The sequence below is a fragment of the Rhinoraja longicauda genome, chromosome 1 (assembly GCF_053455715.1).
Source record: "Rhinoraja longicauda isolate Sanriku21f chromosome 1, sRhiLon1.1, whole genome shotgun sequence".
NCBI lineage: Eukaryota > Metazoa > Chordata > Chondrichthyes > Rajiformes > Arhynchobatidae > Rhinoraja > Rhinoraja longicauda.
This window is the reverse complement of record NC_135953.1, coordinates 31,916,113-31,943,512: the sequence shown is the minus strand read 5'-3', so window position 1 is coordinate 31,943,512 and position 27,400 is coordinate 31,916,113. Positions and strand designations below refer to the sequence as shown.

Sequence of the window (27,400 nt, the reverse complement as noted above, 5' to 3'; positions counted from 1 at the left end):
TCTCGGCCCAACTCACTCCGACCTCAGAGTATGTTATCTATTGTAATGGGTATATTAGAAGAGGTAGATAATGTAGGAATCCCCTATGATCATGCTTCTCTCCATCAGATGTATCGCTCTCAGTATAGTTAAAGGAGATGATGTATTAGGAAAAGTCAGCAGCAACTAAGTTTACGCACGAGTAAGCCTCTTGGTCTCTCAAAGATACCCCACCATTCAATACAATCAAGGCTGCCCAGACCTCTAGTCTTCCTTTGTGCCAGATAACCATCGCCATCAGTTCCCAGATCTTTCACAAAATTATCTACCTCCACTGAAAATTATTTTAATGATTTAACCTCCTCCACCATTCTCCAAAGTAGAACGATCCAAAGTTTCATTACCCTCCGCAATGTCAAAGACTAAAGGGCGTAGGTTTAAGATCAAAGGGGGGAATGTTTAAAGGAGATGCGCAGGGCGAGTTTTTTACAGAGTGGTGGGTGCCTGAAACACGCTGCCGATGGTGGAGGCAGATACAATAGTGGCACTGAAGAGCCTTTTAGATAGGCAGATGGATATGCAGGGAACAGAGGAGCTTGGTTTAACTTGACATCGTGTATAGTATTAGGGTTGCCAACTCCCAAATACGGGACAAGGTGACGTCACCGCCCCGTGCCCCATGTGACCTCGCCCAGCCAGAGGCCACGTGCTCCCGCTCCGACCTAGACTGTCCGGAGCTAAAATGTCGGAAACCTAGTGTGTCAATGAAAATTTAAAGAAAAACAATGCTGGAGATTTGAAACAAAAACAGAAAAAGCTGGAAACAATTTGCAGGTCAGACTATGTGGCTTTCTATATGGTCTTTTCATGTAATATGCAGACATAACTCTTTTTTAAAAAAAACTATGTTATTTAACATCATACAGTTAAAAGTTAACGACACCCCTATTTCTGTGTTGAATTTTCATTATTGTAATGAAGAATTAACACAATTTTCACACATTTTTAGTAGTATCACATTCAATAACTGCCAACAAATTGAATATCTTACTTAATAGGCTAAAATATTGATTGTAGTGATCATAATGTTGCAATATGATAATTGGATATCCAAAGAAAACTGAAGACATTATCATTCCACAAAGAAGGGCCAATTACAATATACAACTTGTCCTGTGGTATTTCTATATAATTTAATTAACATTACTAAAATGATGATTACTGTCATAACTATAATAATTTACTGCCACACACTTGTCATAACCATCGTCTGAGGCTTTTTGTTGCTAATAACTGGACTTAATTTTTCCTATTCAATTTCAAATGGTGAAATCTTTCTTTCGAGCCTTACATTGTAGATTAGAATATATTCCATGCTAGAAGTAAAAATTCAAAGAGATTTGGGAGCCTATCGACAAAGATCACCTAATGCTTTGACAAGTAAACCAAAGACCTATTGAAATGTTAGAGCTTATACCTAGAACAAGAAGGTGAGAGGACACGAACTAAGCCACAGCCTGGGGTTGATACATATGGATCAATGTGAACATTTCGGTGAAACCATCCCTTCCCCTCCCCTTGGAGCAATATACTGTCCTTGCAGGGACTGCAGTGCAGAATTCAGGAAAGAAAATTGGTCTTTTAAGGATTGATTAAAAAGGAAAGGTCACACAAACTAGAATTTTATTCCCAGCAAATTAGAAGATTTGGAAAGATTTGCACTCCGGTTTATATAACCATAAACCTATATGTAATCAGACACTGATACAGGTTATATGCACCAGAGTATAATGAAATTCCTCTGCTCACATAAAGCTCACAGAGTAAACGGTGAAAAATACATATAATTAGTATGACAAGAACACAACAGTAGAATGATGCAAGATTGTTATGCAGAAACGAAGTAATGCAAAAGAATATTAAAGTACAATAGCATAATAACCAATGACATATAATAACCAATAACTGAGCACCTCTGGGAATAGTCATAGAATACTGGAGTAACTCAGTGGTACAGGCAGATCTCTGGAGAGAAGGAATGGGTGACATTTCGGACCCATTCCTTCTCTCTAGAGATGCTGCCTTTCCCGCTGAGTTACTCCAGCAGTTTGTGTCTCTCTTCAGTTTAACCAGCATCTACAGTTCATTCCTGCACATATTTCTCTGGGAATAGGTGGTTGGTTCAGGAGTCAGATAGCAGTGGGGAAAGACTTAAGATATTTTGAAATAAACTTTCTATAGTTTGGGTTCTTGGTCCAAATTTTTTTTTAAATGACATTTCTAGAAAACACTCATCCTTAAAAAGGGCACAGAAAGTTAAAAACTTTTTTGCAGTAGATACTAGGTCAATTATTAATTTTAAATCAGAGAATTATAGATCATTGCTAACCAATGTATTAAGGCAACTGTATATGGATATATGGAGTTGGGTCACAGATTAACCTTGATCTCCTTGAAAAATGTAATAGGTTCAAGGGGTGAAATGGTCCCCTGTTCCTACGAGTATTTGAACTTTCAGTAAGAAATGCAACTTCCCAATATATTGTGTTAGAATGCAATTCCTACGTATTGGTATTGTTTAAAACTAGGTTTTAAATAAGTATTCTTTTCTAAGGATACACCAGTATCTTGGTTGATACAGTCGCACATAACCTTTATTTGCCAACAAATGATTTGTCATTCATGAATTTAACTGATCTAAAATAACATTCCTGCACCATGTAACTTTTATTTTGCAAAATGGTGCAGGAATGTTAAGACTTGTGCTACATGGCACATTTGCTAAATTAGTGTTTTGGATGTTTTCTTTGGAAAACCATTGGAAAAACATTTCATAGCAGAGATCAAAAAAGATCTGCAAATATGTAATTAAATAGAAAAAGCTGGATGACATATTTAGTTTATTTAGAAATAATTGACAGATTAACACTGTTTTAAGTTTTAACTAAAGGTAACCACATCAAACATTAACCCATATTTGCTGATTTATGTAAAGATTTGGATTATATACTGTTAATAATTTGTTCATGATAGGTACAGAATTAGGCCATTTGGCCCATCAAGTCTACTCAACCATTCAATCATGGCTGTTCTATCTCTCCCTCCTAACCTCATTCTCCTGCCTTCTCCCCATAACCCCTGACACCTGTACTAATTTGTCCTCCTTAATAGATCAATTTCCATGTATTATACTCTTGTGTGGAATTAACTATATTATTTAAATAAACTTTATCATTGGTTTAAATTACCAGTTCAGTTAAAAAAAACTTGGGGCTGAAAGTTGATGTGTTTTCTAAGCTTTTGGGAGTCCACCAGAACATTCAAACTGGCTTCCATCCTCCAGATTTGACCTTGCTGCTGAAATATCAGTGATAACCTGTTGGGGGAGCAGTTAAAGTTGTGCAAGTTAAAATAAGGCTTGGCATGCGACTTCCACGACTTTTTCTGCCAATGTACATCAACTCAGTAAGGTGACTCAGGCAGTTTGAGAGATTGCAGCATGTTGGATGATGCTTTTCAAAACTCTGATCCATATTGAAACCATTTCATTAAAGAACCCACATGTAATCATGTTGGATATTTTTGAAGTAGAAGGACACAAAATTTTGACCTGCAAAATCTATTCACCAAATGCTGAAACACTTTTACTTAACTGGAATATGATATTGTATTTTGTCTAATATGTCAGAGAGTCATAGAGTGTGAAAACAGGCCCTTCGGCCCAACTTACCCACACCAGCCAACATGTCCCAGCTACACTAGTCCCACCTGCCAGTATTTGGTCCAAATCCCTCCAAACCTATCCTATCCATGTACCTGTCCAACTGCTTCTTAAATGTTGGAATAGTCCCTGCATCAACTACCTCTTCTGCAGCTTGTTCCACATATCCACCACCCTTTGTGTGAAAATATTACCCCTCGAATTCCTATTAAATCTTTTCCCATTCACCTAAACCTATGTGCTTAGGTCCTCGATTCACCTATTCCGGGTAAGAGACTGTGCATCTACCTGATCTATTCCTCTCATGATCTTATACACCTTTATAAGATCACCTCTCATCCTCTTGCGCTCCAAGGTAAACAGTCTCAGCCTACTCAACCTCTGCCTATAGCTCAGACCCTCTAGTCCTGGCAACATCTTCATAAATCTTTTTCTGTACCCTTTCCATCTTGACAAAATCTTTCCTATAACACGGTGACCAGAACTGAACACAACACACTAAATGTGGCCTCGCCAACATCTTATACAACTGCAACATGACCTCCCAACTTCTATACTCAATACTCTGGCTGATGAAGGCCAATGTGCCAACAGCCTTTTTGGCCACCTTATCTATCTGCGACTCCACCTTCAGGGAACTATGCGCCTGCACTCCTAGATCCCTCTGCTCCACAACACTCTCCAGAGCCCTACCATTCACTGTGTAGCTCCTGCCCATGTTAGACTCCCCAAAATGCAACACCTCACATTTTTCTGCATTAAATACCATCAACCCTCAACCTATTTGGCCAATTGATCAAGATCCTGCTGCAATTGATTCAACCATCTTCACTATCTGCAAAATCACCCACTTTTGTATCATCTGCAAACTTGCTAATCTTGCTGTGTATGTTCTCATCCAAATCCTTGATATAGATGTTGTAGATGATATGTGTGTACTCCTTTAATTGATAGTGACGATGTCCATGTTAACCACTCCCTCACCGGTTGGTATAATTGTAGCTTCCCCACCCCTAGCAGGGGCTCCAGTGATCGTGACAGACCATGTGCAGCTAGGGCAGTGATATGTGTACATTAAAGTAGTTAAAGATACAATGGTGTCCGGGAACCATCTCTACATGGTGTCAGAAGTGGTTCTTCCTGCGTCTTCAGTTTGTCGGGTTTTGTTTTCTTAGTTCCAGTTCCCCCTCCCTGTGCCGTGATGGCCTCTGCCTGTCGCAAACCTGACATCTTGGTCTTTGATGCAGACATCACTCATCGCTGGAGTGTGTTCCGACGTGACTTTGAGCATTATGCCACAATCGCTCACCCTGCCGTGGCCCCTGCGGTCAAAGCCTTCCTTTTACTGAACCTGGCTGGTCCCGAAGCGCTTGAGCGGTCGGAGTCATTCATCTATGGACAAGGCGAGAGTGTCCAGGACCCGGTATGTCTGCTTGCTAAATTTACGGCTATGTGTGACCTCCCCACGAACCACATCTTAGAGCGTTTTAAACTGTTCTCCCGACGCCAAAACCCTGGGGAATCTGTTGACAATTTCGTGGCCGCGCTGCGCCGAATGGCTCGCTGATGCGACCTGCACGTCCTCACCCCTGAGACTCTAACCCGCGACATCTTGGTCTTTGGTCTACGGGATGGTAAGCTGCGCTCAGAGCTGCTACGTAAGCCTGATCTGACATTCCATGAGGCGTTGTATGCCTCTCGTTTAGCTGAGGCTGTCTCCTCTGCTGTACAGCCACCGGACCCTGTGGTCCACGCAGCTAGCTTCACCTCTGCTCCTCGGCGACAGAGGGCAAGCCCGACGCCGAGCTCTAGGCCGCGCCAACGCTGTCCGAACTGCAACTTTACTTCGCATCGTTTTAATGTCTGCCCGGCGATGGGGAAAACCTGCAATCTCTGCAATAAGCCCAACCACTTTTCGGCGGCCTGCCGTTCCCGTGGGAACCCTGCACAGCCACGGCAGAAACCCTCTCGCTACTTGACACGTGATGATACCGCGTCTGGTTCTCATCTCCAGCATGATGAACTCCCCCTGTCTGACTCTGGCTCTTCCCAGAGCGAAATGAGTGTGTTTTCCCTGCGAGGTGCACCTGCTCTGATAACAGACCCAACCGTCCGAGTCACGGTGAATGGCATGGCCTTCTCTGCTAAGGTGGACACGGGGGCTGCTGCCAATGTTATGTCAACAAGCCTATTCAAGAAGATAAGAGATAATGAGCTCGTTTCTACAGACAGTGCTGTTTTGCGTGCATATGGGGGCGGTGTACTTGTTCCTGTGGGGAAGGCCACTCTCCACTGCAAGGTGCTGAAGACCTCTCGGCCCCTTTCTTTCTTTCTGCTAGACGGTAAATGTGTCCCCCTGCTCGGCGTGGAGGCCTGCCAGGACCTCGGATTGGTGAGATTCCACAGCGATGTCCACATGGTGGTGGCACCCCTAAACCCGCTGGCCGAGTACCCGGACCGTTTTGACTCCAAGCTGGGGAAGTTGCCCTGCAGCTACAAGATTGCCCTCAACCCCGACATCACGCCGGTTGTCCGTCCCCCGCATCGGGTATCCTTCGCCATGAGAGACAAGGTCGAGTCCACTCTTCTCGAGATGGTGGCCACGGGCATCCTGAAGCCAGTAACGGTCCCCACCCAGTGGGTCTCCACTATGGTCGTCGCTGTGAAGAAGGATAAGAGTGAACTACGGATCTGCATCAACCCTAAGGACTTGAACTTGGCTATCAAGCGCCCGCATTATCCTATGCGGACAGTGGAGGATGTTGCTGCACAGGTCGGCCCTGCCACTGTGTTCTCGGTTCTCGATGCCAAGAGCTCGTTCTGGCAGATACCTCTGGACGAGCGATCCTCGCACCTGACGACCTTCAGCACCCCCTTCGGCAGGTACCGCTTCCTCCGCATGCCGTTTGGGATCAACTCTGCCAGCGAAGTGTTCCAAAGGACCATGGAACAACTGTTTGCTGGGCTCCCGTGTGCCATCATTGTCGACGACATTCTGGTTTACGGGAAGAATGTCGCTGAGCACGACCACCACCTTCGCCAGGTGCTACAGCGGGCCCGAGATGTCAACCTGAAGCTCAACCCGAATAAATGCCGGTTCCGGGTCCCTGAGGTCACCTACGTGGGACACGTCTTCACAGCATCAGGGCTGAAGCCCGACCCGCAAAAGACAGCCGCAATATCCGAGATGCCTGCACCTGCTGATGTGCCTGGCCTATAGCGCTTCTTGGGCATGGCCAACTACCTGGGAAAGTTCATCCCCGACCTGAGTGAACTGAGCGCCCCTCTGAGGGACCTGGTGAAAAAGGACGCTGCCTGGGCCTGGTTCCCGCAACACCAGAAAGCATTCGACACCCTCAAATCTAAGCTGATCAGCATGCCTACGTTGAAGTACTTTGACCTCCAGCGCCCCATCGTTCTCACATGTGATGCATCGAAGTTTGGCCTAGGGGCCGCCTGCCTGCAGGTCCACGACGGGGTGCAACTGCCGGTGTCCTATGCATCCCGCACGATGACGACCGCGGAACAACGCTATGCCCAGATTGAGAAGGAGCTGCTGGCAATTGTTTTTGCCTGCTCCAAATTCAAGGACTATATCCTGGGCACTTGCTTCACTGTTGAAACGGACCACCAGCCTCTGGTTACCATCCTCAATAAGCCGATACACGTGGCCTCCTCCCGGCTCCAGCGCATGATGCTCCAGCTACAACGTTTTACTTTCACCGTGGTTTATCGAAAGGGCAAGGACATGTTTGTTGCTGATACGCTGTCTCGGGCGCCCCTCCCATCCACAACCCGACATCCATACGAGGCGTCCGATCTGATAGTCCTAAACGTCAATTTCGTGCCCTCCAGTCAGTTGAAGTCCCTGGCCAAGCACACGGCAGCTGACGCTTCGCTACAACAGCTGGCCGCGATCATCAAACGGGGCTGGCCAGGCCGCCGTTCTTCCCTGCCGGCCGCAGCGGTGCCTTACTTCCTGGTTCGTGACGAGTTGGTGCTGCGTGAGGGTGTGATTGTGAAGGGGCACAAGGTGGTGGTGCCCGCAGCACTACAAGAACAATATTTCGAAACTGCTCATCGTGGCCATCCCGGGGCCGAAGCGACCCTTTCCATCGCTCAGAGTCAGTTCTTCTGGCCTGACATGCCTCGCTATTTCCGAGATAGAGTCTCCGCGTGCCCTACCTGCAACAGCCTCGCACCACAGCAACAGCGGCAGCCGCTCCTGCAGCAGCCAGCCCCTAACCTGCCCTGGTCCGCGCTGGCAACCGACATCTTCGAATGGCACGGAAAGCACTTTCTGGTGCTAGTTGACTCTTACTCCAGCTGGTTTGAAGTTGACCAGCTCCACTCCCTATCTTCCTCCGCGGTCATCGAGAAGCTACGCCGCCACTTTGCCACCTTCGGGTCCCCAGCCAGCATGCAATCGGACAACGGCAGCCAGTTCACCAGCGCCGAGTTCCGTGCTTTTGCTGAACGGTGGAATTTTCGGCACTACACCAGCAGCCCGGAATACCCGCAGAGCAACGGCCTGGCCGAGCGCGCGGTCCGCAGCGCTAAAGGACTGTTGGAACGTTGCCGCCTATCCCGCTCCGACATTTACCTGGCCCTGCTGAACCTCCGCAACATCCCCCGCGATCATGCCCTGGGTTCCCCGGCTCAGCGTCTCATGTCCCGTGTCACGCGGCCCACGGTCCCGGTGTCTCAACAGTCCCTGTCTCCCTCTGCCCTTAAACCTGCCTTAGTCCGGAAACGCATTGCCCGCAGACACGGTATTCAGAAGCGCTCCCACGACGAGTCCTGCCGTGTCCTCCGCCCTCTTCTTCCCGGCCAGGTCGTCCGTATGAGGTCCACTTCTGGCCGCTCCAGACTGGCCGTGGTCGTCGGTTCTGCTGGCTCCCCCCGTTCGTACCTGGTCAACCATGACGGCAAGGTGTACCGCCGGTCCCGCCAGCATCTCCGGCTCGTGAACGAGCCCATCCCTCCCCCGGCGGCTCCGTATGCCCCTCCACTGCCACTTTCGCGGCCCAGTGACTTGCCCGCTCCTCTGGGCCCCCCCCCCCCCCCCCTGGTCCTTCTCCTGTCCGTCTTCCGGCTGCGGTCCAGTTTTCTCCGGCTTCCTCGCCCTCCTCCTCCTCCTCGCCGCCCCCCCCGCTGCCTTCATCGCCCAGGGGTTCTCCAGTCCGTAGCCCACCCCGTGCCCCGGCACCGTCCCCGCTTGTTCCCGTCGGGGAAGGAGGTGATGGCGAGGTTCGGACCCGGTCTGGTCGCCTGGTCAGGCCGCCTGTCCGTTACGGCGATTACGTGTGATTCCGTATTCCTGTGCCTTACTGTCTGCATTTACCCTAGCGCATGAGACGTGGTCGCCCTGTCACTCACTGTTTGTTTTGTAGAGGAAGGATGTAGATGATATGTGTGTACTCCTTTAATTGATAGTGACGATGTCCATGTTAACCACTCCCTCACCGGTTGGTATAATTGTAGCTTCCCCACCCCTAGCAGGGGCTCCAGTGATCGTGACAGACCATGTGCAGCTAGGGCAGTGATATGTGTACATTAAAGTAGTTAAAGATACAATGGTGTCCGGGAACCATCTCTACAGATGTCAAACAGTAATGGGTTCAGCACCGAACCCTGAGGCACACCATTAGTCACAGGCCTCCGGTCCAAGAAGCAACCTTCCACTATCACCCTCTGCATCCTTCCATGAAGCCAATTTTCTATCCATGGTACTAGACATTTGTGTTATGACTTCTGAAAATGTAAATAAAATGAAATAATTCCCCGTGTCTTGAGTTCTCAACTTAAGACAACATATCTAGATGTTGAAAGGCTAATTCAATGAACCAAGCGCAGGCTCTGCGATCGTTTCGCTGACACCTGCACTCAGTCCGCCTAAGCCTACGTGATCGCCCAGTTGCCAAACACTTTAACTCCCTCTCCCATTCCTATACTGACCTTTCTGTCCTGGGTCTCCTCCACTTTCAGAGTGAGGCCCAATGCAAATTGGAAGAACAGCACCACATATTTCACTTGGGCAGCTACGAATCCAGCGGTATGAACATTGATTTCTCTAACTTCAAGTAACACTTGATTTCTCTCTCTCTCTTTCTCTCCATTCCTCCCCCACCTTAGTTCTCCAACTAGTTTCACTGTCCATCTGATTAATTTGACTGATATTTTACTGACTGTATGCCTTGTTGATACCTTCCCCTCAGCTAACAATGTACCATTCTCGATTTCCTTGATCAACATCTGCTTTGATCTGTCATTTTCACACCTTACCCTACCATATCTCTCGTCTCCCCCTCCCCTGACTCTCAGTCTGTAGAAGGGTCTCAACCTGAAATGTCACCCAGTCCTTCTCTCCAGAGATGCTACCTGTCCCGTTGAGTTACTCCAGCATTTTGTGTCCAATTCAAAGGATGTCTCTGTCCCAAGGAAATAAATAGCCTGCATTTCATCATCACAGGAAATTTTAAGTCGATAGAATACCAGTTCTACTATCATAACATGTGACCATTTTAAGAAATTTATTTTAACCAGCCTGCCTTGCTGGCAACATTTCAAATGCAGGTTGTGGGAAGGAGGATGAATTGCCAATAGGATGGTGATCATAAGGACTGTCGTGTTCATGGAACATTTTATAATGTGCAATCGGGTAGAGGAACCATAAAATATTTCAGGCTTCCAAATTACTTAGGTATCCATTTCAGTTGCCGTTTCAGTTTTAGTTTGGTATATTGTCATAGTTTAGTATATGGTATCTAGTACTGTGAAAAGCTTTTGTGGCGTGCTATGCAGTCAGCAGAAAGACAATACACGATTGCAATCGACCCATTTACAGTGTATAGATACATGATAAGGGAATAACGTTTAGTGCAAGGTAAAGCCAGCTAAGTCCGATCAAGGATAGCCCGAGGGTCACCAAAGAGAGAGTGGCCAGCTTGCGGCTCGTCCTTGATTATGCTGCTGGCCTTGGCGAGGCTAGGTATATCTTTTATCTATTTTAAGCAACTGAAAATTGGGTTGATATCTAAAAAGATCCTCATTGCCTTTGTTTGCGAACTGGTACAGTTCCTGAGAATAATTGAAGCTATTGCAATTAGTGTTTACATTTTGACTGCTTTTTAATTGATATACAGAAGAGTAGAAATTTGTTTGGAAAATAATATTGCCCTCATGTGAAATTCTTTGTACTTGGGAGATTGGTGTGCTCATACTGTGTGCTGTACAAGAATGATGAATGCTATTGAATTCTGAACAGATACATTACTTTATTCACTGAATTACATTTCTACCTTTGGGATGAATTTTTCATTGATTTTGTGGTGGACTTATTAGGGAATACGTCTCCTGCCCACCATTATCCACCCTCCCCCCCTCCTCCCCCAAATCTGTTTAATAAACTACTAGTGCAACCAAAAAAATTCTAGTGTTGTGATTTTTGATTTGCCAAAAGCAGACAAGATTTTTAAATATTCCATTCACATAGGTATTGTAATTGAAATCTCGCACCACTCTCTTTTTCTCAAAAAATCAGTCCTAGACCCAAAAATGCAATTTTCTTGTTAACAGCAGCTGCAGACATAATGTATTGACAGTGATTTCAACATTAGATCACAAGAAATATGATGAACCATCCAGCCCATCTGCCATTTATCAAGATCTTGACTGATCTCCCACCCCAGTTCTATTTTACAATTCTATCTCCTCATCCATTTAGTTGTTTAAAGCACCAAGACCTGTCTGCTGAAAGAACTCAATGATTGAGCGTCTACAGGCATCTTCCAAATGTTCAGCACCCCTGAGAGTGAAGAAATTTCTTTTCTTTTTAGTCCTCAATGGCCTACTCCTTATCCTCAAACTGGTTTTACACTGTCTCTCGATTTGAGACTTCTCAATCATTGTGGTCAAAGGATAAGCCTAGTTTCCAATACTCTATAGCAATACTAGGTGATTCGATGATTTTTAATATGCAACTTAGTTAGAATTCAAAATGAAAATATTGCAATGTGAGCACATCGACTCCCAAATACAAATAATTTCTCACGAAGGTGTTCATGAAGTTTGTGCTATATCGTAAATGAATAAAAATGTGATTAACATGTAACTATTATTTCCAATGAATACCTTCAATTGTTATCCGTAAGTAACCAAAATTCAAATATGTTGCTCAGTATGTTCTTACCTCAATTATAGGTTCAAAGTTTGGAGACTTATTAAAAAAGAATGCTGCATTTAATAGTTATTACAGTCCCCCCAAAAAATGCTGTGTTTAATGTTGAAATGTTGATTTGAAATTAAGACAATTAAGGTTATTAGTACAGTGACATTACTTCACATATTATCTGTGTGCAAAATTTAAACAGATATCAGGAGATTCCTTTTTAAAAGTACAGCATAAGTCACACCTGTCTGCTAAAATGAGATCATCATAGACTGAACAGTTTTTAAGCATCTGATGACCCTTGTAAGTTAATGACTCAGCCCAGACTTAATTATCTACTATCCTGGTTCAGGCAATATGTAGCTAAGATGCACAGACCACAAATGTATTTGGATTGGTCCCCTGACTATACTGCACTCTATCAGATCATGTAAGAGTAAGGTATTATAATTAGTTCTCCCCCCCCCCCCCCCCCCCTCTCTCTTCACCTCATCATAAACATAGGATAGGGGGACAGAGGCCAAGGTTTTCCTGACAACAGCTATCCAAGTGACTGCTGGTGGAAGAAGCTCGTGACAGGAGGGCAGGGACAATGAGTTTCAATTCAATTCTGCCTCCTCCACACCTTCAGTTGAATGTTTCTGGAATGTGTGGAACTACAATGCAAAAAACATCATTTTCCAAAGAGGGAAAAAAAAACAAAGATGAAAATTACTTATGCAGCCTACAAATCTTGAATTTTTATCTTCACCTTTTAAGTAAAACAATCAGGTGCATGGACACAACTTGGTCATGATTTCTCATTCTTTCCCTGTGGTTTAAAGCACAAAATTACTGAAAGTCACGAGGACGAGAGAGTTAGCTTTGATATTATATTTTCACCCATCTTTAATTTAGCACAGGGCATTAGTTGAATAACGTGCTCCAGTTTAATGGATTGTCTGGGTAATTTGCAATGAAAGGTCTAGGCTATGGGAATAGAATCCTAATGGCCCTGTCAGACGTTGATGAGTAGAGCATGGGAGGCCATGCTCTTAGAGCACTGCTAAAAGAAAATAAACCTTGTTTGCTTTTAAAATAGGATACACTTGAAACCTGGCTTGAAAAATGTGAAAGTGAAACCAATGTCCACGGGTGGTTTAGTCAACGGAAGCGGGGAGAGACCAATGGGAAATATTGTATTAGACAGAGCCTATTGTGCAAAATGGAGTAAAAATACTTTTTAAAAAGCACCGGTTATCAGATACAATTTTCTGCGAGACATATTACTATTTTATTATTGAGAGTTTCTGCAAGCAATTGTTATTACCTCTTCTTTATCTTTCTTAAATATTGATGAATGCAGAAATTGCAATCAATTGGATTAGGAAGATGCAAATTAAAATGTTTATATTTCTTTACCACCTCTGATTGCTCTTGTCAATGTTTGTGTGCAGAATTTGATTCTGCATCACCAGACTAGTTGTGGAAGATATTTCATACCAATTTTATGCTTATCAACCTAATGTGAGAAAGGGCAGGAAAAGGGGAGATCCCAATTTTTTTTTTTATCAAACTCTGCTATGTTAATACATTTTCCCTTAATGAAATAAATTATCAGGATTTTATGGGTGTTATATGAAATGGCTGCCTGATTTAAAATCTTTAATGTATAAATAACCATGGGTATAGTTAGAGCTACTCAGAATTGACACTGGTGTCAGGGTGGTGAATAAGAAGAAGGAAAAAATACATAATGCAAAGATTATCATTGTGATATAATTATACTAATACAAGAAAAGCAAAATAAAAGGTGATGCACAATGATAAAAATGCTTTCTTTGCTGTAAACTCAATTTCAGAAATCAAGTTTAGCATTACCAAGCAGGAAAAAGGCTGACAGTATTCAATTGCATCATCTTTATCTAAATTACATTTATCCATTTTGCTCTGCATCCTTTCCTAATAAAGAGCTATCATCTTGATTTTGAAGATTTGAATTATCTTAACCATAGACATAATTTTAGGCAAGACAGTAACAGATATTCCATACTCTTTGTATGAGAAGTGATTTCATGCTGCTTGGTCTGGCTCAAATTTTATGAATGTGCCCCTTGTGCAGGATCTGTCTGACAGGGGAAATAAGTTCACTGTATAAACCTGAGTGCAAGACATTTTAAAGATCTCGGTCACCTCACCCCTCAACCTTCTAAACTCAGGGGAATGAAAAGTAAGTTTACCAATCTGCCGCAATTTAACTCTTTAACCCCAAGAATCTATCTGATGAATCAGTACTGCATTTCATCACCCTTTTTATATCTTTACTGTTTACTGACCAAAATGAATAAAAGTTAGCGATACAGTTGAAATCTCATTTCTTAACATTGCTTAATAAGCTGTGTATTTCGTCGTTGAAATATAAGAAAAGGGACTGAGAAAGAAAATAAACGTTTTTATGGATTTCGCATTAAATCTTAACAAAAAGATTCTGACAGTATAGAAAGGGAAAATCCAACTACAATGATGGGATAATAGCTAACCGAAGGAAGACACAAAATGCTCGAGCAGGACAGGCAGCATCTCTGGAGAGATGGCATTGGTGCTACCTCCTGCATCCATGCAGAACTCATGGCTGTCATTAACTTCGCTACCAATTTCCATCCTGCACTCAAATTTACTTGGACCATCTCCGACATCTCCCTTCCGTTTCTTGATCTCACTGTCTCTATCGACTGACATCTATTATAAACTCCCTGCTTTCCAGTGATGCTGCCTGTTCACTGAATTACTCTAGCATTTTGTGTCTATCTTCGGTGTAAACCAGCATCTGCTGTTCCTTCCTACACAGATCACCAAAGGGTATAGTAAATTGACAAATGAGCCAGAAGTGAAATGAAGATAATTTTCTGTTTTGTTTTGGGATGCTTTGCTTGAAATGGTAGTGGGGAAAAAAGTCAGGAATGAATTAAAAAAGGAGAACAATTAAAGGAGAACAATTACATGCTGTCGACAGCAGAATATAGGAGTAGAACTATTTTAGAACGGAGATGAGGAAAAGCTTTTTCAGTCAGAGAGTTGTAAATCTGTGGAATTCTCTGCTTCAGAAGGCAGTGGAGGCCAATTCTCTGGATGCATTCAAGAGAGAGCTAGATAGAGCTCTTAAGGATAGTGGAGTCAGGGGGTATGGGGAGAAGGTAGGAACGGGGTACTGATTAAGAATGATCAGCCATGATCACATTGAATGGTGGTGCTGGCTCGAAGGGCTGAATGGTCTACTCCTGCACCTATTGTCTATTGTCTATTTGTATACTACTTTACAAGGGTGGGCACAGGCACAAGGGTTGAATGGCCTCCTTCTGTGCTGCTTTATTCTATTTTTCTATGAACGTAGATTTCTGTAAAATCTCACATCCCATTCTAAAAATTCGTACTTACCAGATACCCGATGATTGATGTCAGGTGCATCATTTCGGGAAAAGGTGCAAACCCAAAACTTCACCCAATAAAATCCAAATCCCAATTGGACTTAAAATTCATCTACAACTACCCAGTTGTTCAGGGTTAGGAAGTCTGAGGCAAAAATTACAATGCTGAATGGGGCAATAAAATGACAAATTAAAAACAATATATCGGATAAAATTTAATGGTTACATTATTTAATATCATTCATCTGTTTCAAATTGCCCGTGCAAAACCATCTGAAAATATGCTTCAATTTCTATTTTTGAAGTTTACAAACAAAATTAAAAGGCCCATTTTCAATTAGTTAGATGGCAGCTATTAGAGAAAATAATGGGATTCATTTGTAGACTTCAGCATGGCTCCAGCTATAAACTGCACTCCATGTGCCAGAGAAATAAATTATTGCAATGTTTTCGATGGAACATTTAATGAGAGGGGAAGTAGGAGCAAAAGCAGGCTAGGAAACAAACAGTTGTGCACGTCGTTTCCCCAGGGTCTGCAGCCTTGGCATAATCTTCTGTCAGAAGGCCAATCTCATAGAGCAGAGGGTTGATTTTATCCGTACTCTTCAGATCCACAGTCTTGTGCAACAGCAACCAAAACAATTCAACTGAGACTATGAATAATAATTATATATTTTATTGAAACTTTGCTGGTGCAAATAGTTTACAGGCGCATATTTAAACAGTAATATTTTAAAGTGCAAGAACTAACATCTAACACAATCCATAAAATGTATCGTCTTTTCCAATGATTACCTTGAATTAAGTATATTTTATTAGTTGCAAACCCATTAATATTTATTATGTAAGTTCTAAACTTTAAGCTCATGGGGCAGCTGTTCCTTACCAAACTAATAATATAGAGAATCACATTTAAGGGGTTCTGTCTTTTTGAAAAGAATGGCAAATCTTTTTAAAATGTTCACCAGAACAGAAAATTCTGATATTAATCAAGCTGATCTATGTAGTTTAGTTTTGGTTTGAGTTTAGTTTAGATTAACTTACCAGTTTCATGGAAACAGGCCCTTCAGCCCACTGAGTTCACGCTGACTATCGATCACCCGGTCACACTAGTTCTGTTATCTCATTGAATTGAAAACTAGGGGACAATTTACAGAGGCCTATTAACCTACAAATCTGCACATCATTTATAGTTCAGATAATAATTTTGAAAATAAATCTAATCATTTGCAAAGAACTGTTATCATGACCACGTTCATATTTGACAACTTTTCTTTTTTCATTATTTACTAGATTATTAAGTGATTGGTCCCATACTATGAAACAGAACAATTAAGACGGTTTGTGCCAATAAGTTTCCTGCATCAATTATTTCCTGGCACCATAACATATCAGAACAAAATACTCAAAAATTAACTTGTGGAAGAAAACCACAATTTATATTCATATAATGTATTTAACATAATGAATACTCTCTAGATAGCTCACAGTCAGAAAGTCAGAAGTAAATCAGCATGAACAAAGAAGAAGATGTAAGGTTGGGTAATCAAAATTTGTTTCAATTAATTATGTTCTTGCAAATGGCTAATGGAAAAGAAAATTGGATTTGGCGGAATTTTGGGGGGAATATAGAAAATGCAAAAGAGAATTTAAGAAAATAGTTAGGAGGACAAAAAGAGGTAGTCAAATGTCCATGGCAAGTAAGATTATTGAGAATCCAGGGAAAGAATGGGTACATTTGGGAACCAAAAGGGTAACCTATTTGTGGAGCCTGGGGATATGGCCAGAGTCCTAAATGAATACATCTAAGGAGAAGGATATAGAAAATAGTGAATTTAGGGAGGGAAGTATCAATAGTCTGGAGCAGGTTTGTAATAAGAAGTTTTGATGTTAGGTGTTACGGAAAACATAAGGGTTGATCAATCCCCATGGCTAGATAATATCTGGAATGGTCTGCATGGTCTTTTATATAGGTGTTTGACAAAGTCTTGCATGGTAGGCTGGTCCAGAAGATTAGGGCAATAGCCCTCAAAGCAAGCTGGCTAACTGGATCGGAAATTGGTTGGGAGATAGAAAGCAGAGGTTGCTAATACACGGACGTTTTTCTGGAAGATGTTGGTGATGGAAGTCTGTGACCAAAGGTGCTCAGTAAGAATTGGTGTTGAGACTATGGTTGCCAACTGCCCCATATTAGCTGGGACATCCCGTATTTTGGGCTAAATTGTTTTGTTCCGTATGGGACAGCTCTTGTCCCGTGTTAGGCCCGGACAGCGCTGTAGGCCCGGACACTGTAGGCTCGGACACAGTAGACCCCGACGCTGTCGGCCCGGACACTGTAGTCCGGGGGCCGCTACAATCCCTGACAGTGTAGGCCCGGGCGCCGTCTAACGGAGATTGCATAGCAACCCGCCTCCTGGCCCGGGCAGCCGCCATTGGTGGAGCCGGAGCATGTGGCCGCTGGCTGGATGAGGTCACGTGGGGCGCAGGGCGGTGACATCACCTTGTCCTGTATTTGGGAGCGAGATTGGCAACCCTAGTTGAGACTCTTGATGATTATGATTAATATTGATGACTTGGATGTGAATATAGGAGGTATGATTAATAAGTTTACAGATGACGTGAAAATTGATGGTGTCTTGATTGTCTAGGTTGTCTAAAGCTATAGTAAAGATCAGATGGAAAGTTGTGTGAAACTTCAGCAGATAGAATTTAATCCTGATGAGGATGAGGTGATGCATTTTATAAATGAAATGGGGGTAGGACGTATACATAATATAGGTATGTTGAAGAATAGGAGGCTCTTGTGGAACATGTCCATTGTTTACTAAAAGTAGCAACATAGTGATATAGAACAGTGCAGAATGCCCATGACATGCTTTCTTTCATAGGTAGGTGAGGCATAGAAAATAAAAGTTACGACTTTATATATCAACTGTACAATACACTTCATAAACCTCATTGGAGTATTTGTGTTTAATTCTATTCATCAAGATAGAGGAAGTATGTGGTTGCCAATATGGAAAGAGTGCCAATATATTCATCATCATGCTGCTTGGATAGGATGATTTTAGTTATCATTTGATTCCCTGCACTTTAGTTCCTGGAGTGAAGAAGACAGAACGGTGTGCAGACAGAGAAAATAAAATTATAAGGGGCATAGATGGGAAAATACTAAGAATCTTTTTTTCCCTTTAACATGGATGACAAAAACCAAGAGAGTATATGTTTAATGGGAGAGGAAAGAATTTTAGAAGGAATTTGAGGGGAAGGTTTTTAGATAGATGATGGTTGATAGCTGGAGCAATCAATGCATTTAGGAGACATTGAGACACACACTTGAATAAGCAAGGCATAGAAGGGTGACACAGTGATAGAGTTGCTACCTTACAGTGCCAGAGACACTGGTTTAATCCTGACTACAGGTGCTGCCTGTACAGAGTTTGTACGTTCTCCCCAGTTTTCTCTGGATGCTCCGGTTTCCTCCCTCACTCCAAAGACGAACAGGTTTGTGTGTAGATGGGCAATAAAATTAGCATGGACGTGAGGGGCTAAACAGTCCAATTTTGTACCCTAGAGCTCTAGAGCTCTATGACTCCATGACTCTGAAAGCTGACTGTCAAAATAAATAAGGGAAAATATCCAGACTTTAGGAATGAGAGCTCTGAAGCATTCTGGTGAAGAAAAGGAATTACTGGATGCTCAAGAGACCAGAAGTGTAGGAACATTATAGATAAGAAATTTAAGAAGGTTGTGAGGAGGATGCAAGTTATCACGAAGGACCAGGACACAACGTGGAGTCGATAAGGATATAACTGAGTTAGGATAATGTGAAAATATTTTGGATTTGCTCATGTTCTTATAATGGATTGAAGATGCAAAGGCAGACAAGCACGCAGTGAAATAACTGAGTGCAGAAGTAATAAATGTTGACCAAAGTAGTTAGGAGTTCAGCTCCATGCAGATAGGACTTCAAGGCCTGATTTGTATATTGACATAGATCTTCTTAATGTTTAACCAGGGGATATGTTGCCTTGCTCAAGACTAAATGTCTGCAGAGTGGTCTGGTAACACAGTGGAGAAGTGACAAAAGGTATTGGTGAGGTGAAACAAAATGTTGTCAGTAAATACATAGATTATAATTTTGGATAAAGGCAAAGAGAGACAGCTGTAAAGAAGAAATTAGAGGACAGCACTGTGACAGCGACATGAGATTTAATTTATGATTTTTATTACATTTTAGCCTTCTAATGTTGAACATAACCTTTTGCAATATTTTGCAATACCTATGCTCCATTAGCTTGCTTACATCAATGCAACAACTTGTTGAGGTCTAAACATATTCACATCTGGATGGTCTGGGTGTAAGTATTGGTTTTTACTGTTCCCTCATGACTATCTTAATGAAAAAAAAATACAGTCTTTCCAAATGTTGGAGAATTGTAAAAATGTTTTTAAACATGATTGAGTGAAGCTGGTAGTGTTCTTCTGTCAAATGCAAAATGGAGTGTGCTTGTGTCTTGGTATAAATTTTAACTTTAGACTAAGTAAGGAGGCCAAAGCTTTTTTCTTAAAGTGGCAGGTACACACCCTGAAGATATCCAGACCAAAAAGGCAATTTATGGTGATAATCTTTTAACATGCACAGCGGGGAAGGGAACCATTCATCTCTGAGTCGCACAATTGTAATATAGGTATCCTATGACATTGAGGGGTGTCTAATTTTAAGATTGTAACGTATAGGAATAGTCATACAGCGCAGAAACAGGCCCATCGGCCCAACATGCCCCATCTCCACTGGACCCACCTGCCTGCATTTGGCCCATATCCTTCTAAACCTGCCCTATCCATGTACCTATCTAAGTGCTCCTTAAACAAAATAAAGAAACAAAAATCTTTTAAGATAGAAAAATAATGTGGATCAGGAAAAGAAGCTCCCTTCCCTTTTTCTCACCTATTTTGGTGAAGCTGCCACCATGTGGGTTGATACTGCACCCCAGGAAATTGATTTTGTTCCCACTACGTAATTTGACTATGGGTAGAGTTTGAAGAAGATGTTGATGCTGGAGTTCATGCACCATCTATCTCCCTCTAACTTAAGCTCTTCACTATTTGAGACCACCGTGAACCGCAGAAGTGCACATATGCATCAATCTAATTTACTTTGCATATATTTGATGTTCTGCTGAAGTACAATATAGACAATAGACAATAGGTGCAGGAGTAGGCCATTCAGCCCTTCGAGCCAGCACCGCCATTCAATGCAATCATGGCTGATCACTCTCAATCAGTACCCCGTTCCTGCCTTCTCCCCATACCCCCTCACTCCGCTATCCTTAAGAGCTCTATCCAGCTCTCTCTTGAAAGCATCCAACGAACTGGCCTCCACTGCCTTCTGAGGCAGAGAATTCCACACCTTCACCACTCTCTGACTGAAAAAGTTCTTCCTCATCTCCGTTCTAAATGCCCTACCCCTTATTCTTAAACTGTGGCCCCTTGTTCTGGACTCCCCCAACATTGGGAACATGTTTCCTGCCTCTAATGTGTCCAATCCCCTAATTATCTTATATGTTTCAATAAGATCCCCCCTCATCCTTCTATATTCTATATAAATAATTATTGTTTAAATTTTTCAATCCATGTGCCTTACTGTAAATATTATACCATGGCAGAGTAAATAGGGATTATCCGAGAAATTATAGGCTGGTGAACCTCACATCAGTGGTAGGGAAGCCATTGGAAAGGATTCTTGGGGATATGATTGGCTCGCAGTTGGAAGAGAATGTTCTAATTAGAGTTAATTAGAATAACTTTGTCTGCAGCAGTTCAAGTCTTTGCAAACTTGGTCGAGTTTTTAAAAGAAGTGATGAAGGTGTTTGATGAGAGTAGGACTGTGGATGTTGTCAACATGGACTTTAGTAAGGCATTTGCCAACGTCCATCTTAATAGGCTGATCCAGAAGATTAAGATGCAAGGGATCTACAATGACATGGATTCAGAACTGGCATACTCACTACTCCCTGAAGACTTGCAGGCAACTCAAAAATTGGTAGAGTTACGCACAGTAAATTATGCTGTCCAAGAACACGGCAGGATATAGATTAGTTATAGATATTTGCAGAGAAATGGTAGATGTAGTTTAATCTGGGCAATTTGGGAGATTAAATGCAAGGGGCAAAAATATGATTAATGGTAGGACACTTAATGGCAACAATATTGAGAGGGATATCGGGGTCCAAGTCCACGGCCCCTGTAAGTAGCAACCTAAGAAAATGGTGTGGCAACTAAGGTGTATGTTATCCTTCTCCCAATCTAAGTCCGTCTGCAGAGACCCAGCTTTCTCTACACTTATTCTACACTATGCTTTCTCTACATTGCTTTCTCTGCCCCTCCACCTATTCACCTAGAAGTGAAAAATAGCATCTAGTATTTTGATGGGCTCCAGTATGTAACCTGGATGCCGTTTACTTGGTTGAGTTCTCTGTTTCAGCATATCTTGTCAGGGAGGAAAATGAGTTGTTAAGTCAATTTCTGGTACACCTTTATAATTTACATGTATGAAAAACTTGCATATATGAATTTTCAGGAATGGTAACAATAAATCCTCAAACCAATCTTTGACCGATTTCCTTCCGGGGAAAAATAAAGTTCCGCTGTATCGTAAACTGTTCCTCCTTACTAATTAATGATATAACTGCTTATTCACCATACTTTGTCCCAACAAAAATGCAGCTAATTGTCTTGCCAACCCATTTATACTTTTCACTTCATACCTGCTGCACGTAATGTCAAGCAAATCTGCCTCTCTTTGGATATAAAGAATTCTGACTGACTCCTTGCCCCCACTTTTCGTTTTATTTAGGTACCTTGGGATTTCTCTGTACTGTTACGAACAAGTTGTCAATTCTTACCATTTATAGACTCAAAATCAATCATTTGTATCTACTTACATTCGTAAGAATTTTGTCACCCTAAACCTGGTCAAAAACAACCAAACACATGGCACATAAAATGGAACTGAGTTTTTTTCCTTTGAATAACAATGCCTTTTTCAATGCTGCAACCGCAATGTGTTTTCCATTAGAGAATATTAATAAGAATTATATTTACTGCTCTATAGTGCGTTTAAACATCTGGAAGTTATCAGTTGCAAAGGAGGCATGTTATAAGCCAGAACAGATATATCATATCACTTTTGTCTTTTTTTTCTCTCTTTTTCTTGGAATACTATATAATCAATATAAATATCTCCTTGCTTTTAAGTGCAGTCTCCTTGCTTTTTAGTGAGTCTTTCCCAGGATAAGGGAACACAATAATAACAAAGCTTCATCTCACTGTGGCCAGAATTGGAGTCTCTTCTGCATAATGCTGAAGAAATGTCAGGAACCTATCAGCTGTGTTTTAATGTAATTGAAATCTGGGGGTAACAGTATCAATCTTGAAAAATACCCGAACAGCAACTTAAAGCTTACGATGTAATCAATGCAAAGATATATAGTGTTACATCACTGTTTCACCAGTGTTCATTTTTTTCTGTAATTTCTTTTCACTTAACTGACAAGGACATGCTTTTTAGATATTTGTGATTTATTTTTAAATATTTTTGCGTGTGGCATCCTCCAATACTGCCACGTTGCTCATTACTCTTGAGAGCATCAACTCTGATTTCATTCCATCGGGTATCAACAGCTCCCAATTCATCAACCATTTTCAAGATGTAAGCTTTGACATGCTTTTCAACTGTACGAGAGGCACAGCTGGAGCTAAAACTACCCTCAGTGGTCATTCACATCACATGCAATTTCTGGTGTAGCACAATGAATAGACTTCAGAAGCAGGTTGATTTTCATTCACCCCATAACTCTAAGATCTCAGGACACAAAAATTAGTAGTGGTATTTCCAGCTCGATAGGTGATTTTGAATAGTGTGTAATTAAACCTAGGATCTTTCTGGTCATTGATATTTTGGTTATGTGTAGCTACCATCATAGAATCATTGTTAGAGAGTCATAAGTATGGAAACAGACCCTTTGCCCCAAATCCAACTATGAATTATTTTCCCTCTTTAAATTTCACATGTGAAGGCTTCATAGCATAGAAAGATAAACTCAGGCTTAAACAGTCATGAACTTAGAGTGTACAAAATTAGTACAAACTTAGAGTGTATTCTCCCAACTTTACAAAGTTTCAGAGTGATCTAATGGAGGGGTGGCATGGAGGCGCAGTTATAGGGTTGCTGCTTTACAGTAGACGCAGGTTCGATCCTGACCTTTGGTACTCTCTGTACGGAGTTTGTATATTCTCCCCGTGGCCACAATGGTTTTCTCCTGGTGCTCCGGTTTCCTCCCACCATCCAAAGATGTACATTTTTGTAGGTTAATTGGCTTTGGTAAAAATTGAAAAATTTCCCTAGTGTGTAGGATAGTATTAGTGTACGGGAATCTATGGTCGGCATGGACTCAGTGGATCGAAGGGCCTGTTTCCATCCTGTATCTCTAATCTAAACTAAACTAATGGCGATTAAAACGATAAAGGATCTGATAGAGCGAAAACGTACAAACTAATTAAAAAACTGGCTGGAAATATATTGAAGCATTGTGGAGGGAGTGGGTTGTATCGCACTTGGGAGATGGAAAACTGGAGCAATTGCGTATACGGTGGAAACAGTATCTTAACACAAAGTAGAAGGAAAACATACTTTGGAACTGGACATTTTTGGACACCACAAGGTCATTTAAAATTTAAAATTATTATTCATTTGGAATTTCAAAACTTAGCCCAGATCCCTTCACAGGTTTTTGTGTTTTTATGACTGTTGACAGATCAATTTCCCTCCTGGGATAAATAAAGTTCTATCATATCGTATCGTATCATAGCTACATCCATGTTCGGTATGAAGGAACCCAAACTGGCACTGTTCAAATTGATACACAACTACTTACAGAATAGTTAAGGTTTACTTCTTCTGGGTGTTGGTACAAATTTACACATTTTCACACGATCCCCCCCCCCCCTCCCCCCCCCCCCCTCACTTTCCTGTGCTCTACCTGGATGCGCACCCATTCTCTCCCCACCCCTTCCCCTTCAATCAGATTCCTTCCTCTGGCTTCACAATTCGCACTTCTATGCTTATCACACATCTTTTGTCTTTTCATCTCTGGTATTTGTCCCACCATCAGCCTATCGGAAAAAAAAACCCCATCACCTGTATCTACCCAGAACTCACCAGGCTCTGTGCTGCCCCTGCTCCTTTCTCTTCCCATTCCCCGTCCTCACCACAATCAGTCTGAAGAAGGGTCCAAACCTGACATATCACCTACAAATCTTCTCCAGAGATGGTGCCTGACCCGTTGAATTACTCCAGCATTTAGTGTCTTACATCTTCATACTCTAGAAAGTATTTTGTACTGAACCATCTGCAGTTCCTTGTTTATCCATGTTTACACCTTTTGCTTGCTTAGCCACATTTGTTGAACATTTTCACAGTACTCTGGATGCAGATTTGCCGGTGCTAAAATATGTTCTTGTTGACTTAAAGGCCTGTGCATGGATCAATGGCACAATTGCCTTTGAAGACTTCCTCTTAGAATCGAGCATGGTTGGGAGAATGAACACACAGTGGAATAAGTTGGAAGAAGAGTGAGGATGTGAAGAAGCAAGAGGAGGAATTGAAGGGGTAGTTATTTTCTCTGGAGGTAGTCATTTTTGGGAAGAAGGTTCTGTAGTATCCTGGGCGAAGCTGTGATATCTTGGGAGCCACTATATGTCGGTACCTAGTGCCATTGTAATTGCTGTCTGAACATGCTTAGTATGAAACTGATACTGTACGATGGCATGGTAAGCTTTCACTGCAGCACTTGTGAGATTTTCAACAGTACTAAAGGAATGATCCTAGGTTGAAACATGCAGCTTTGGGTATTGATTGATGGAAGTTGTTGGGAGAGTGAGGTTGTGGAGAATTAAGGTCGGCGATGCAGGAAGTAGAAAATGGCAATTTGAATTGCATTTATTGAACTTTATGATATTTGTGAAATCATTGGGCTTCGTTCAGACTCTGAGTTTAAGCGTTTTTCTGAAAACTTAAAAAAATATATCTGGAAAGCCTACTGCCCTGTTGTAGGATATCAGAATGTTGCCTGGATTAGAGGGTATTCGCTCCAGGGAGAGGTTGGACACACTTGGATTGTTTCTCTGGAATGCCTGACAAAAGTATATAACATTTAGAGAGGCAGCGATTAGATACACAGTCAGAACCTTGTTCCCAGGATGGAAAAAAAACAAATACTAGAGGGCATAGCTTTAAAGTGAGAGGGGACAAGCTTAAAGGAGATGTACAAGGCTTTTTTTGTGGGTGCCAAGAAACATGCTGCCAGAGTTGGTGGTTAAAGCAGATATGATAGTGCCATTTAAAAGACTTTTGGATAGATATATGGATATGCAGGGAATGGAGGAATTGCGCAAGTAGATAAGTGATAAACTTGGCATTATGTACGGCATGGACCTGGTGGGCTGAAGGGCCTGTTCTTGTGTTGTACTGTTCTATGTTATCAGATATCCAATAGAATGTAGGATATCTCTCTTCCTACTTACATCGACACCAAACAACTCTGGCCTGCAATCTCCTATAGTTAGCCATTCTGTATTTGTTCCCAAGTTAGTTTTCATGTAGATTGATTCCCACCACGTACTCATGTGCAAAGCACCTTCCTTTTATGAGGTGTAGGCTACCTTTTAACAAGGGATGGTATTTAGTCCCCTTCTAACACTTGCAGCTTATGACTACTTACATAGGGTTATTACATTTCTTCCAGCTCTGCATCCACACTTGTTGCCTATCATGTTAGCACCGTGCAAGTAGAAATCATAGAAACATAGAAAATAGGTGCAGGAGTAGGCCATTCAACCCTTCGAACATTCAATATGATCTTGGTTGATTATCCAAAATCAGTACCCCGTTTCTGCATTCTCCCCATATCCTTTGATTCCGTTAGCCCTAAGAACTACATCTAACTCACTCTTGAAAACATCCAGTGAATTGGCTTTCACAGATTCACAACACTCTGGGTGAAAAAATGTTTCCTAATCTCAGTCCTAAATGGCTACCCCTTATTCTTAAACTGTGACCCTTGGTTCAGAACTCCCCCAACATTGGGAACATTTTTTCTGCATCTAGCCTGTCTAATCCCTTAAGAATTTTATATGATTCTATAAGATCCCCTCTCATTCTTCTAAATTCCAGTGAATATAAGCCCAGTCGATCCATTCTTTGGAAATATTCTTGGAGACAATCATTGTCTCCAATCATTGACAATCATTGACAAATCATTGGCGACAATGTGGAGTTGCTATTATGCTATCAATCAACTCAAATTTTGTAGATTTATTTTTTGTTGCAATCTTCCTGCGCATTTTCAAGGCATGACAATGTTTACCCCCTTGTTAGAAACTAAGAACTGTTGATGCTGATTTATACCAATGATAGACACAAAGTGCTGGAGTAATCCAACGGGTCAGGCAGCATTTCTGGAGAAAAATGATGGTGACGTTTCATTCACCCATCATTTTCCACCAGAGATGCTGTCTGACCCGCTGAGTTACTCCACCACTTTGTATCTATCTTAACCCCATTGGTGTTTTATTTGATTTGAATTTAACAAGAGCCAAGGTTGCTAGATTAATAGAGTGAATTAAGGACTATCCCGCTCAATGTCAACTGAAACGATGATTGTGAGAAAATGATGCACTAGAAATGGCGACCTAATCAAGTATAGGATGTTGATCACATCACATAATGGGGCAATTTATGAGAGCACTAATCTGTAAAACCACTTCAACCATGCCAGATTGTTTCATATGAGAAAATTATTTCTCACAATAGGTAGATGAGATTTTTTCAGTGTTGGTTCTGAATAATAAGCATGAATATAAAACAACCTTAGTTAGTAAAACCAGCCTTCTGACTGTAAGAAGTGTTGGTATTATGCATATGAATTGAAATAATTTAAAATCAAAACATATCTTAATAAGTGTATTCCTCATAAGCTCCTTGATGTGTGTTGTTCACCATGTGGGCCAATGTAAATAATAACAGTTCAGAGCTGATAATATGTTCCTCTCAGTTGCCAGCAT

The 27,400-nt window shown here is 41.9% G+C and overlaps 1 protein-coding gene across 10 annotated transcripts in view; it reads left to right on the top strand.

Moving 5' to 3' along the window:
- The window catches only part of LOC144609249 (ciliary neurotrophic factor receptor subunit alpha-like), a 411,896-nt gene that overhangs the window by 209,346 nt on the left and 175,150 nt on the right, over positions 1-27,400 (top strand). The window lies entirely within an intron of this gene.